The sequence below is a fragment of the Ammodytes marinus genome, assembly GCF_949987685.1.
Source record: "Ammodytes marinus genome assembly, chromosome: 9".
NCBI classification, from domain to species: Eukaryota; Metazoa; Chordata; class Actinopteri; order Uranoscopiformes; family Ammodytidae; genus Ammodytes; species Ammodytes marinus.
Window position 1 is genome coordinate 16,924,918 of NC_137213.1, and position 12,652 is coordinate 16,937,569.

Below are 12,652 nucleotides of genomic sequence, written 5' to 3' on the forward strand. Positions count from 1 at the left end.
ATGACCTTTCCTTTCCAGCAACAATAGCATTTGAAGGAATATAGAAACACACTTTAATAGTCAAATCAAATCAAATCATCAGTGATGAAAGGTTACTATCATTCCATTCCAGTACTTTTTTAGTGGGTTATCATTTTAGATAATAGTACTTTACCTATGCTGTGCTAAAAAACATATACTTTACTACCCCACTATATTTGATTTACATTTTGTTTTTCTTTTGTGTTATTGGTACTTGAATTTAACTCAAGGATATAAATAATGGTAGCCCTGAATTATTTAATTGTAAAAAGGAATGGCAAATCAGGGTTACCAGCCTGGCCAAGGCAAGGTGGCTAAATAATCTGAATTTTCACAGAAGTCATGCTAATACATCCTGAAAAAAGACTCCCTCAATGTCAAATATCTGTGTAACTGTCTGTTTTATCATCATAAGCCTCAGCATCGTATCGGTTGTTCCTACACCTCCTCAGATCTCTTGACAAAATAGGACGTATTCACTGTCTTTATCAGTCTATGTATTGACTTAATACTGTTGTAAACCTTTCATTTACCACACCACATGTCTCTGCAGCAGTTTAAAGACCTACACCTACATACATACTAACTCATCTATCTGCCCAAATGGAAGTGACCACCATACAGTCTGATACACTCTGCCTGCCTGCCTGTTGTTTTTTTAATTTTCGTTTTTTCTCCAGCTTTTTCTAAAACTGGGTGCAGTTTTGCCTGGACTGGGTTTGGGTCGGGAGACAGGCAACTGGAAATGGGAGCTAATGTGGAATGTGAGGAATTGGGCTGTGTGGTAGGGGGGCCCCTTCAAGCCTAACAAACTCAGGGAGGTCCCAGGCCTGGTCTGGAGGCCTTGGATAAATAAACCGTTCGGAGATGACCATGCGCTGCGCAGATATCTGCCATCACACTGCCCCGGCCTCCAAACACAAACCGCCCAAGCCCTCTCTCTCTCTCACTCACTCTCTCTCCCTCACCCTCTTTCCCTCCCTCCATCCATCCCTTCTTCCTTTCCCCCTCTCCCTTGTTCCATTTGATCCCCACCACTACATTCTCATACTTTAATTCTGATTATCATCTCAACACCTTCTCCTCTGTTTGGTCTGCTACTCTACTCCCTGCTCTTCCCTCCTTCCTCTCTCCCTCCCTCCCTATCTGCGTTCCTCCATTTAATGTTTCCCCTGTGACTCTGTCCATCCATCCGTTCAACCATGCATGCGTGGCTGTCTGGCCATCCGTCCGTCCGTCCGGGATTCTTCTTGTATGTGCTATAGGCAGAGCCACGGAACCGCTGTGGCACTCAGCCGTCTCACAACAGCCCGAGACGCCCAGGCAGGGCTCAGGCCCACAAAGTGTTTATTTATCGAAGAGGGAGACTGTGAGACTGCTGCTCAAGACAGCCTTTCTTTCTTTCTTTCTTTCTTTCTTTCTTTCTTTCTTTCTTTCTTTCTTTCTTTCTTTCTTTCTTTCTTTCTTTCTTTCTTTCTTTCTTTCTTTCTCATAAGGGATATGTAAAGGTGGAGGAGAGAGTAAAATAAAAGAGAGAAAAAATATATGTATGGAGCTTTTTTTTTTAAGGTAGAGTCAGCAATTCTGGAGAACGCTTGTTGTCACAATCACTTTTTGTAAAAACAATACGTGAATATCTATTCATGCTACCTGTCTGTACTGTGTGCGCACTGAAATAAAAATCCATTGTTAATACACAGCCTAGGCTCTGTAAACAGGCATGTTGCGCAATACGGTGGCCCCCTTTGTTTATATACCAGTTTACAGAACCTAGGCTGTATATTAACACCATTTTTCAGTGCACACACAGTATGGACAGCTAGCGGATCTTGAGGAGATATTCACAGATTTTGACTAAAAGTGATTTTAACAAAAAGCATTCCCCAGAAACTGCAGCAACAGTGATGGTCGTCAATATTTAACGAACACGTCTAATAGTAAACGTGGGGTGAAAATAAAATGCAAGCGTAGAAGACATTATTCCAAACAACAGTGCTGTGTACCTGGCAAATGTTTAGCTTGTAGCCTGCACAATAAGAGTTTGATGTAAAGATGATCCTCCTAGTAAAAGGGCATGGGCTTGGGATGGTTAGGGACGTTAACTCAATTAATATGTAACCTATCTTTGAAGGGGTAAGAGAAATGTCTTTTGACAGAAAGGTGGAAAAATGTATTGCTTACAGGAAGTAAGAGGCCAGTAATTGGACACAGAACTTTTTGTTTGTATGTCAATTTGTATTTGTGCTTTTGTCACATGTCACATTCTGTAATATGATATCATTGGTTTATCTTGCTAGACAGGACCCGAATCAAGCAGTTATCATAGAAACTTACATTGGTTTTGTAGTTGGATAAAGATCCCATAGTCAAATAAGGATATTGTGTAGAAGCTTTCTATGCCTGCTAAAGATAAAGACCCATTTCCAATTAAATAATCATTGAGCTTTCTGATGATGATAACCATTTGGTGTTTCTTTCGTATAACACCCCGTATAGAATTATCTATGTGTGAGGGCAAATAACAACCTTCCCATTATGCAAACGACAAAATAGAAGCACATCAAATGGAGCTCCTAAAAGGACCAAGCTATAACAAATAATCGCTGAGAAGAAAGGGAGAACAAATCACAAACACATTTCGGGCAGAGCCTTGTCCAAATTAACAAATCATTTTCACGATAACCAAACAAAATATATCTGGCTATGGGCCGACTGACTAGACAAACAAAGCCGTTAACACAAAGGCATGCAGGATTTGATGATGGGAGAAAAATAATATACACCATATTCCAAATAAACCAAAACCTTTGCACTTTTTTTAGCCATAAAACATTTTCATTTGTGTTTGATTAAAAGTTCAAAAAGTCACTCTTAGATTTTGCTGAGAAATCCCATTACATATTTTTCAACTTCTACTTGTCTATAGTTGCTTTTTTGTTTTAAGATGTCAGTGAAAAGGCAAAGAGTTGCCCAGTAGCAGAGAGGTACCTTCTTCATTGAGAAACCACTGTCAGTCTGAGAGCAGAGTCGAAGCTGCCACCCACAGTCTCACACAAGATTAATTATGATAATGCATTTCTTTACCCCTTTGTCATCGTAATGAATGGTTGCCTTTCTGGGGGAAAAACACACAAAACACAGAGAGAGAGACAGAGAAACACAATTTTCTTTAAGTCTTTGTTTGTGCGGTTGTACCAGAGGTATTGTCAGACACAACTAGCAGGTGGTAATACAAAATCAGACCTGTAGCTTTAGAAGAAAGCACGCAAAACACGCCACTGTGTGTGTGTGTGTGTGAATGGGTGTGTTTTTGAGTGTGTGAGCAAACAGCTAAAATTGTGTATCTTATTAAAAAAAGCTCAGCACTATTGCGACTTGTTTTAAACAAGGAATAGGGCCATAAATGCTATAAGACAAAATGTATCTGTCGAAGTACTTTGAACTTTAAGCCTCTTATTATTATTATTATTATTATTATTATTATTATTATTATTATTATTATTTATAATTACTATACAACTAATTTATAATTCAACATTTCAAAAACGTACAATACAATAATTGTAGTGCATCTTAAATTGAATTTAAGATGCACTACACTAGTTTAAATGTTTCTGACATCCATGTCAGCTCAACACAAGCGTTAGTGTGGCATCGAACAGAACAATGTGATTCTTAAAAGGGAGTGACTTTCGTAAGATTACAGTGCACCAAAACATAATTGAGGGAAGAAAAAAAATGTTTATTTTCAATGATTTGGAATAGCCAATCTGTTCGCAGTTACAGCTGTAATTGTTATAAACATTCTGACTAATAAGATTAGAAGGAAAAGGTCACCCCAGGGTGTGAAGTGGGTCAGTCATTTGCTTCTTCCTGTGATTTCACAGCAAAAGCAATTTAAGATGTGATCCCAATCAACCACCCAGTCAATGTTTAGTTAATTAGCTGGGGGCCTCCTCGGTGACAGACAGGGATATCTGGCTTTGTGTGTGCGTGCGTGCGTGCGTGCGTGCATGCGTGCGTGTGTGTGTGTCAGGCATGTCACTGAGGTTGTTATCCCCATACATGGGATCTGTGTCTCTACACAGTCTTTGTTGGAGCCAAGCAACATAAGCAACTGTTGTATCTCCAAAGCTTGTAAAAAAGGGTATTTGTGTGTGTATGTATTCAGATGTTTAAGTTAAAGATGGGGTAGTGTTGGTGTGTGTGAGAGTTTGGGAGGGGGGGGGGACATCTTGAAAGCTAGTGGATGGAAAAAAAGAGGGAGGGATGAAATTCATTTGTGGCCGGAGAACACAGAAGACAAATTGAGGAAGTGTTGTGCTAATGTGTAGGGGTCAGCAGCAAACACACACAGGTTTTCTGACTGACTGCCACTTGGGTGGCCTGCTCGCTCTCTCCTTCTCTGTCTCTCTCTCTCGCTCACCCACGATCAGCCCTCAAGCCATGAAGCCACCCAGCTACTCAGCCAACCCCCCACCCTCCAACCAGAGGCTCCACCTCACCCCTCTGTGCATCTGCGTATGTCCATGTAACGCACATTTGTCTCCACCATCCATCCAGTCCATATATCAGGAAATATGGTTCCTTACTTCCATTTCTCCCCTCCTAAGGGTCCAGCAGAAGCAAAAGTAAGATGACATGTGTTCGCACAGGATATCACATGTGTAAATAAGCCAAACATGTTCACATTTTAGCCCTCAACACACATTTTTCCTAGTTTTTTTTCTACGTTATTTAGCTGGTTAAAAGTATTTAATTCTCAAAAGACTTGACAGTCAAATATACACACATCCTGTATGAGCTTGTTCCAACTACCCTTTGAAGCTTTATGGTTTATTTTGAGTGAAATATTCAAGTAGCTATCACATTTTAATGGTTGCAATATTCCACGAAAATGGGACTGTTAAGATGATAATTTAATTTATTTTCTATTTCGGAAAATTCCAACATGACATATTGTTTTGTTAATTTGAAACCATGGGGCTCCCCATTAAAACCTTACATAAACTTCTGTTGGTGAGAAACAATTTTTGTACTAATGGTCCACTACCTAAGGGGTCAACGTCGCTTGTTTTTATTGGAATGAAAAAAGTGAAAGAGCCAACACCCAATCTATTTTGTTGCAATCTTTTGTTACGAACTTGGGTTGTTTGGTTGTCTCTAAGTCCACACTTCATAAATCACAGTTGAGGAAGGTCAAACACTTCCTCGACAACTTTATCTAACTTTCTCTAGATATTCCGTAGACTTTACTTTGGACAGCTTTCATCGCGACTTCTTTCTCAGTAGGAAGTAGTTCCAATAAAAACAATTGCCAGTGAGACATTTGGATCTTCGGATTAACCAGGGGAACTGGAACATTGTATTTATTTATTTATTTTTTAATAGATACAACTTAATTTTTTTAAATGTAAATGTTCAGTACATTATGAACCACAAATCGAATTCCATTACCTCCATTGAATTCAGATTGCAGAGGTGAATATCTCAAAATGCTGGTCAATAAAACAAATAATTTTATGTCCAGACACCACATGTGGGAAAATAAGCTTTTAGTAATTTGGTGACACTTTCCCTTTAACCGATTAACCACCCAGCTGTATTTTATTATGAAAACATGTTCTTGGATGAACATGTGAGACAAAAACATGCCCAGAAGTATCATTTATCATGTTAACAAGCCTTTCAATCTCCAGACTTCCAATCTCCAGACATAAGAATTGAGAGACACAGAAATGCACTAACACATCAAGATCCTAATTAGCTCATATTTTGACATTAAATTTAAAAAAGACAATTTTGAAATGGCGCCAACATATTAATTTTAGGTCACTTCTCTTTGCTCCAGTGTTGGATAGTCTGGGACACATAATAAGATGAAAATCGTCTGTTGAGATGTCAGAAAATTCCTCAATGCTCCAAAGCCAAAGGGCGACAGACAGCCTGATATATGATCTGTGGCTTTTACATCTGAGCTCCGGATCTGCAGAGCAAACCTGCACATTTGTGTACAAACGTATGTGTGCCCACGCATGCATGCATGTGTGCATTCAGTCAAAGGGGTGTGAGATGGCATTGATTAGTTTGTGTGCCAGAGGATTAACACTAGTCACACACAGGTAAGCCTGCACAAATGTGTGCACATACACCAGCAAACACATGTATGCACTGGGAGGCGGGCTCAGCCATGGTGGCGTTGTATTGAGGGGACTCTGGGGGTCATTGTACAAATATACAAACCTCTACCCAAACACACCCGGCTGCCAGATCTCATCATGTGGTTGAAGAGAAAGGTCAGGGTGTGAGACCACTAAAAAGGTTAACACAGGCAAGACAAAGCGCGAGGACACAGTGAACCTTAACTGTGATCACCATGCAGCTCAAAACTCAGGTGACAGATGTCTTTCTTGTCGTCGAAAAGAAAAAAGACTACACCAGGTTGAAAAAAAAAGAAGAAGAAAAATCCTGCTCTTTTGTGATTCCAATTAGCATTATTGAGGGGACTAACTGAAAAACAAATACGTTCAAATGTAGAAATTCTCAACATAAATGAAATGATTAAGGCAGTTATATGAAAGAAGAGTAGTAAAACATCTGCAAGAACGTTTCTATAAAATATATGTCTTCCAACAATCTTCTCCAATTTATAAAATTTTTATTCAAGAATTCAATCAGTAACTGAATGCAAAAGGAAGATGAAGACAGGTTAGACAATTGGCATGGAACAGTAGGCTACTGAACTTTTCCTCATTATTTCAGTGATTGAGCAAAAGACACATCTAGTAAAGACACTGCAAAGACAGTTCTGTGGTGGGATCCCTAACTGTTATACACAAGATTAACCAAGGTTCCTCCAAAGGTTCCTAGTTCCTGGTCAAAGTTCCTGCAGTGGAAAAGTGGCTTTTGTTACTATAGCAGTTAATCTTTTCAGCGAAGGACCCACATTTGTGGATTGTATTCTAATAGGAAAACAGGTCAAATGAAAAAAGGCGGCTCTTTGTTTTGCATTCCATCATGTAGTTCAAAGCTAAAACCTGTGATATTTTCTAAGTTTATTATGACCGTGTTTGTATTGGGTTGCACCTGCTCCGGCCCACAATGCTTATAATAAAGTTTTTAGTTAAATATTTGTGTACATGTTATCAGGTAGGTCGATGGGATTTTAATATTTTGCTACACATCTGGATCTAAACAAATAAAATGGGACTACTGTATTAGCCGTATCCGCTACTGCACAAAATACAAAACATAAAAATACAGTATAATACATCAACAAACTCTCCCAATTTATACGAGATGGAGAAATTATAATCCTTGTATGTCACTGTCAGTTTAATTTAACATAGAGAAACTATGCAAACTATAACATATTTTCCTTTCTTTCTGTTTGTTTTTCAGGGTCTTTGACTTGTGGGCGGAGCTGTCCCTCTACCACACAAAATCTAAATTTTTCCAGCTGTGAGTATATAGCTTTTTCTTTGTGCAGTGCATTGTGGGAATATAATAGCGCACATAAACAACACACTTATGTAAGCATTCTGTCCGGTTTGAGTTGACTTAATTTTGTTGTTTTTTCAGTGTGTGCACAATATACTCCAAACATGCTTAGACTTGTATTTAGTATGGATTTGGTAAATTTGGAGGCTGGGATATCCTGACTTTCAACCGCTGCAATTGCAACTTTGTCCCCATATAATATACGTACATCATTGAATGATGTGGACAAGTATGTTGGCTTCATATATTTTTTTGCTGATGATGGTTAAGATTTTTTTTTTTCGCTCCAAATAAATGGTAATAAATGTGTTGTTTTCACAGTTTCAAGTCATTTCTGACTTTGTCTATTAAAGCAGAGCATGATCTTTCCCCAACTTTAACAGAGTATTTTATGTGCCTGAAAAGAATTTAAAAAAAAATGGACAATGAATCAGCTAAAACAAATGTGGCACATTGCCAGTAAACATTTCACTGATACATCTTGTATGAACATTTTTGCAACTCGCCAGATAGTTTTAACTACAATTTTTCTAATAACGTTGAGAGAATGTCAAAATCTCCAACATGTCTTTGCTGCAAATAAATTGTATATAGAAAAATCTTGATTTCGTCCGTTTCTAACAACACAACAGACACCAACCCAAGATAACCCTGATGATAGGAATGTAGAAAGCTCCTCCAAAGCTACAGAAGACATTGTCCAACTATAGCTAAGCAGTATCTCACACTGGTGAATAAACATGGTTTGTAAAGTCAATCAAATGCTCCCTGTGGTAAAAAGGAGAGGAAAACAACTATTGTGTATTTGCATTATAAACAAAAAGTGTCTGTGCTTAATAACAATATTCCCTTATAAGGTTGAAAATGTGTGGCGGCGGTTACATATTTCTGCTCATGAATCATAAACAAAGATGTACTTTTTTGAGGACCGAAGATTAAAAAAAAAATTGTTACAATTTTAGTGCAGTCCACTGTATATTAATATAGCAGGTGTAGATGAAAGCCACATTGGTAGCTGTCATTTTTGAAGAAATAATCGTAAAAATATGTCTAGCTAAAAGACAAGCTAATGAGCACATCTAAAGGAGAGAAGAGATTGGAAAAAGACATGACATCACAATCTCTCCCCTCACACAATCAGGCCACAAGAGACCATCTGAATGACTCCTGCAAGGCCACGGACACAATAGGAAGCAGAGTGCAGTAAATCTCACACACACACACACACACACACACACGCACACACACACACACACGTCCCTCTCCTCATCCTCTTCCTTCGTGACTAAGGAACTTCAAACCTGTAATTTAAGTAATGCTCTGCCGAAGGAATGCAATAAATCTAGTGACAGCAAAGGCACCAGTGAGGGAAAGAAGAGGAGGAAAAAAAAGAAAGAAAAGTGTCAGGCGCGAGTCAGTTTCCTCCTCTTGCTGTGTTCGTGTGAGTGTGTGTGAGGGTGGGGTGTCTGTGTTAACTGATACAGGATCAAGCTGGGTGGTCCAGGGCCTACACATACACCATTTTTGTGTACAAATAAACTTAACCCCCATGCCATTGTGGTCGCCCCTCCCACTGCTTTTTTTCCCCTCCATCTCTGCTCTAAACAACCCATGCACATTCAAACGTGTTCGGGTTTGTGCTACTCCCCGTCAAACAGGGGGAAATTAAGTAACCGAGACCTGCTATTAGGAGACAGTAACAATCTGATAATAGCTAGTGTGGTAAAACAATTACAACGATCTGCTGAGAGAACTGACAGACCAGAATGTCTCTGTCAAACAGATGACGTCTGATTTCAGATGGGATTAAGATTCCTAAATGATGAGAAAAAAATCTAATAAAAATAAACCATATATATATAAAATCATTTTGAAAAAACACCAACATATTGATTCATGGGTTTCAGCACTTCTCTTTATTTGGACACAATGTACAAAATAGCTTGTGAGAAGAAAATGAGAAGAAATTGCTGCTCTCCGATTGGTTAATGAGGTGATCCCTGTGGAAGCTAGATCTCCATCAGCTGGTCCGTTCCAACGATGACCTCATTAGTCCTCTCAGCTGAAGAAAAGAGATACATTTGTGAGTTAGATATAAAATATATAAAAGGCATCCAACTCGAGTTCTCTTACATCTTTTTGAAGAATGATAACTTGATTTATACAGTAACACTTAAATAGTAGAACATGTAACAACATGTAATCGAATGTGCTGAAAAAGAAGACGGCTGGCTAGCAAACCTGTATGTGAATAATTCACAATTCACCTGAATTGGATTTGAAAATGTTTGATGAGAAAGGAAAGGCATTCAACACGGTGTTGAGGCTAAAGACAATGGGAAAACAGTAACTGCTGCATACAAATATGAATTTAACTCCACAGGGCCGGACCAAGTGTATCATGTTACGTAAAGAGTTAGTTTTCCAAGCAGCACCGTGTCAGCAGAAAAAGTCCACACAAAATAAAAACCTAGAAAGATTAAGGCCAGGACACACCAGCCCGATAATCGCCGTCGTCAAAAAAAAAGACGAATCTGTTTGGTGTGTGCCGTGACGTCGGCCGACGTAGGGGTCGTCGGGCTTGTTTTGAGCCTGTCGGCCGCCGATTGAACATGTTCAATCGGCGGCCGACCGTCTTTCATTTGGAGCAATTTGATTGGTGGAGGGCTAGCGAATCAGTGAAGCCCGGAAGTGAGGCGGGTAGCACAAACAGCTAACAACAGCTAGCCATCGTTTTAATGTGTTTGTTCGTTTCGTTTTGAGAGTACTCACATGCATCAACCCTTGTTGACTGCTCGACACCATGCTCGACACTCTCTGCTAAAAATTGTGCTCTTATGGTCCATAAATATAAATACGTATTTCTATCTATGTTTATGCTCTAGAGAGATGTCCAATCATTTCCGGCTTTCGTATTTTTTCGGGCCACAATACAGATTGGCGCCGCCTGCTGTTGTGGAGACATTACGTCCCGCGAGCGTACGGAAAATAAACAGTCGTCTCGGTGTGTTCTTTAGCAGCGACGGGAAGCTGGAGCTTCCTGAAACGGCCGACTCCATTTTTTTTGACGACGGCGATTATCGGGCTGGTGTGTCCTGGCCTTTAGAATGCATCTAGTGGTTTCTGATATTCAATTGTTTTTTGTAAGTCAGGTGATGATCAAGTCTTGGATGTCAGAGTTTCCTCAAGTCAATCAACAAAGGAGTTTTCTAAAGAAGTCCTTCATTACCTCACTTTCACTGTGTTTTTACTCTAATGGAAAACCCATGAAGTCATTTCTGCATATTGATACCATCCTGAAATAAATGTCCTGGGGAGGTAGGAAATAAATGTATATGCAATTATTGGTATATGGGCTACATAATGTACACCCACACGTTATATTTTGCCTTTATGTATTTGAAATGAGCCCCTTAGAATCTTCTGTGTGGTAAGACTTAGGTCACCCTGACCGCTACCTGAACCTCGCTAAAAGAAAAATAGATGATGCCTGAAACTGAAGTCTTCCAGCATTTTCTCGCTATCTCTCAACCCCTTCCATCCCCGATGGTCGGTACCGATCCAAAGCAAACGGTGGCAGACAGTAATGTTCCATCCACACAGACAGGTTTTAGTGTGAAGGAATCTGCTGCCTCGAAAAAAAAACGACTTTATCCATGTGCTGTGTGTGGAGGGGAGGACAAATGGAGCATGGGATAAGCAGAGCAGGGAATGACTGGAGGGAAAGGGAGGAAAGGTTACTCAATTTGGGGTCTTTTGATTCATCAGTAACGTATATAGTGTTTGAATGTATTAAGAAGACTACGGTATGTATTCGCATATTTCTCCTGTTGGGCCAGTAATAACATACAGCTCCGAAACCCTGACCAGAATAAACAAATGGAGAGAGAAAAAAAGCCATATGTTCCACGAACAAGGCTGAATTGTTCCATACAGTAAGCACTCATCCTAATAAAATGTGGCCGACCGGCAGGTAAAAAGTTGAATGTTATCAGGATGCACCATTAGACGGGAAAAAACATAGGAAGGAGAGAAGAGATAGCATGCATTTGTCTACACTGTGTGCTGCTGACTGTTTTCATGCATGCATTTGTGTGTATTTATCAAAGCACCCAGGAGAGGTATGGATCTTTTAAATAATAACACATGACAGTCCTGTATCTGTGTGTGTGTGTGTGTGTGTGTGTGTGTGTGTGTGTGTGTGTGTGTGTGAGCGTGAGAGTGTAAGGCGAACTGTCAGGGTGGTCCTTAGCTGCTAACAGCTTCAGCAGTGGAGTGGTTGTGTAATGTCTTTAGCATACTATGCTCAGCCAGCTAGTTTGGTGGGAGAGAGATAATGCTGTGTTGTCTTACAATATAATATTAAAGTAAGCAGGATAGTAGCCTTATCATTAGTGCAATGTATAATATAGATGAATATGATTCGACCCAATCTAAGTGATTAATAAACTGACAGATGTTGATTCTTCCAAACTGTTAAATTGTGCATTGAAGTCAATTACCTGGACATTATTTGTTTTAAAACAGCAATAACAAATAATGATAATTTTAAATGTATTGCGCAAAGCTCTGTATGGCCGAGTATCGGTGCAATCTAAAGACACATGACCCTGTTCATATCAGCTTGTCCTTGATCCATGATTATAAGAAAACGATGAGGAAAAAGACTAATTTATATTCTAGGTTTATTTGGATTTTTGCTCAGGATGCAAAGGATTTTGATTTCCACCACATCCGTACCTTCCAGAAAGTCAACAAGGGTCGCTGTTATTTTTTTCTTCATCAGATAATAGGATTAAAAGAATGTATGCTCTACACTTTACAGCCTATTTTCTCAATACACAGAGGAGAACCATGATGTTTTTGGCCATTTATACAACTTGACTTCACTTGACTATATACAGTGGATCCTTTTCAAGATGCCTATAGAGTAATACAACAGTGTGCCTGCGAGAAAAAAAGAGAGAGAGAGAGAGAGATAGAAATGTATGATGGATATTGAGAGTCCAGAACTTTGCAATTGCGTGACTGAAATTTGACTATACAATGTAGGCAAAACAATAATACGGCTCCAAGTCTCCAAGTATTCAATAACATAAAGTTAGCAGCTCGTTTTCGGGCAGTCGGGAAA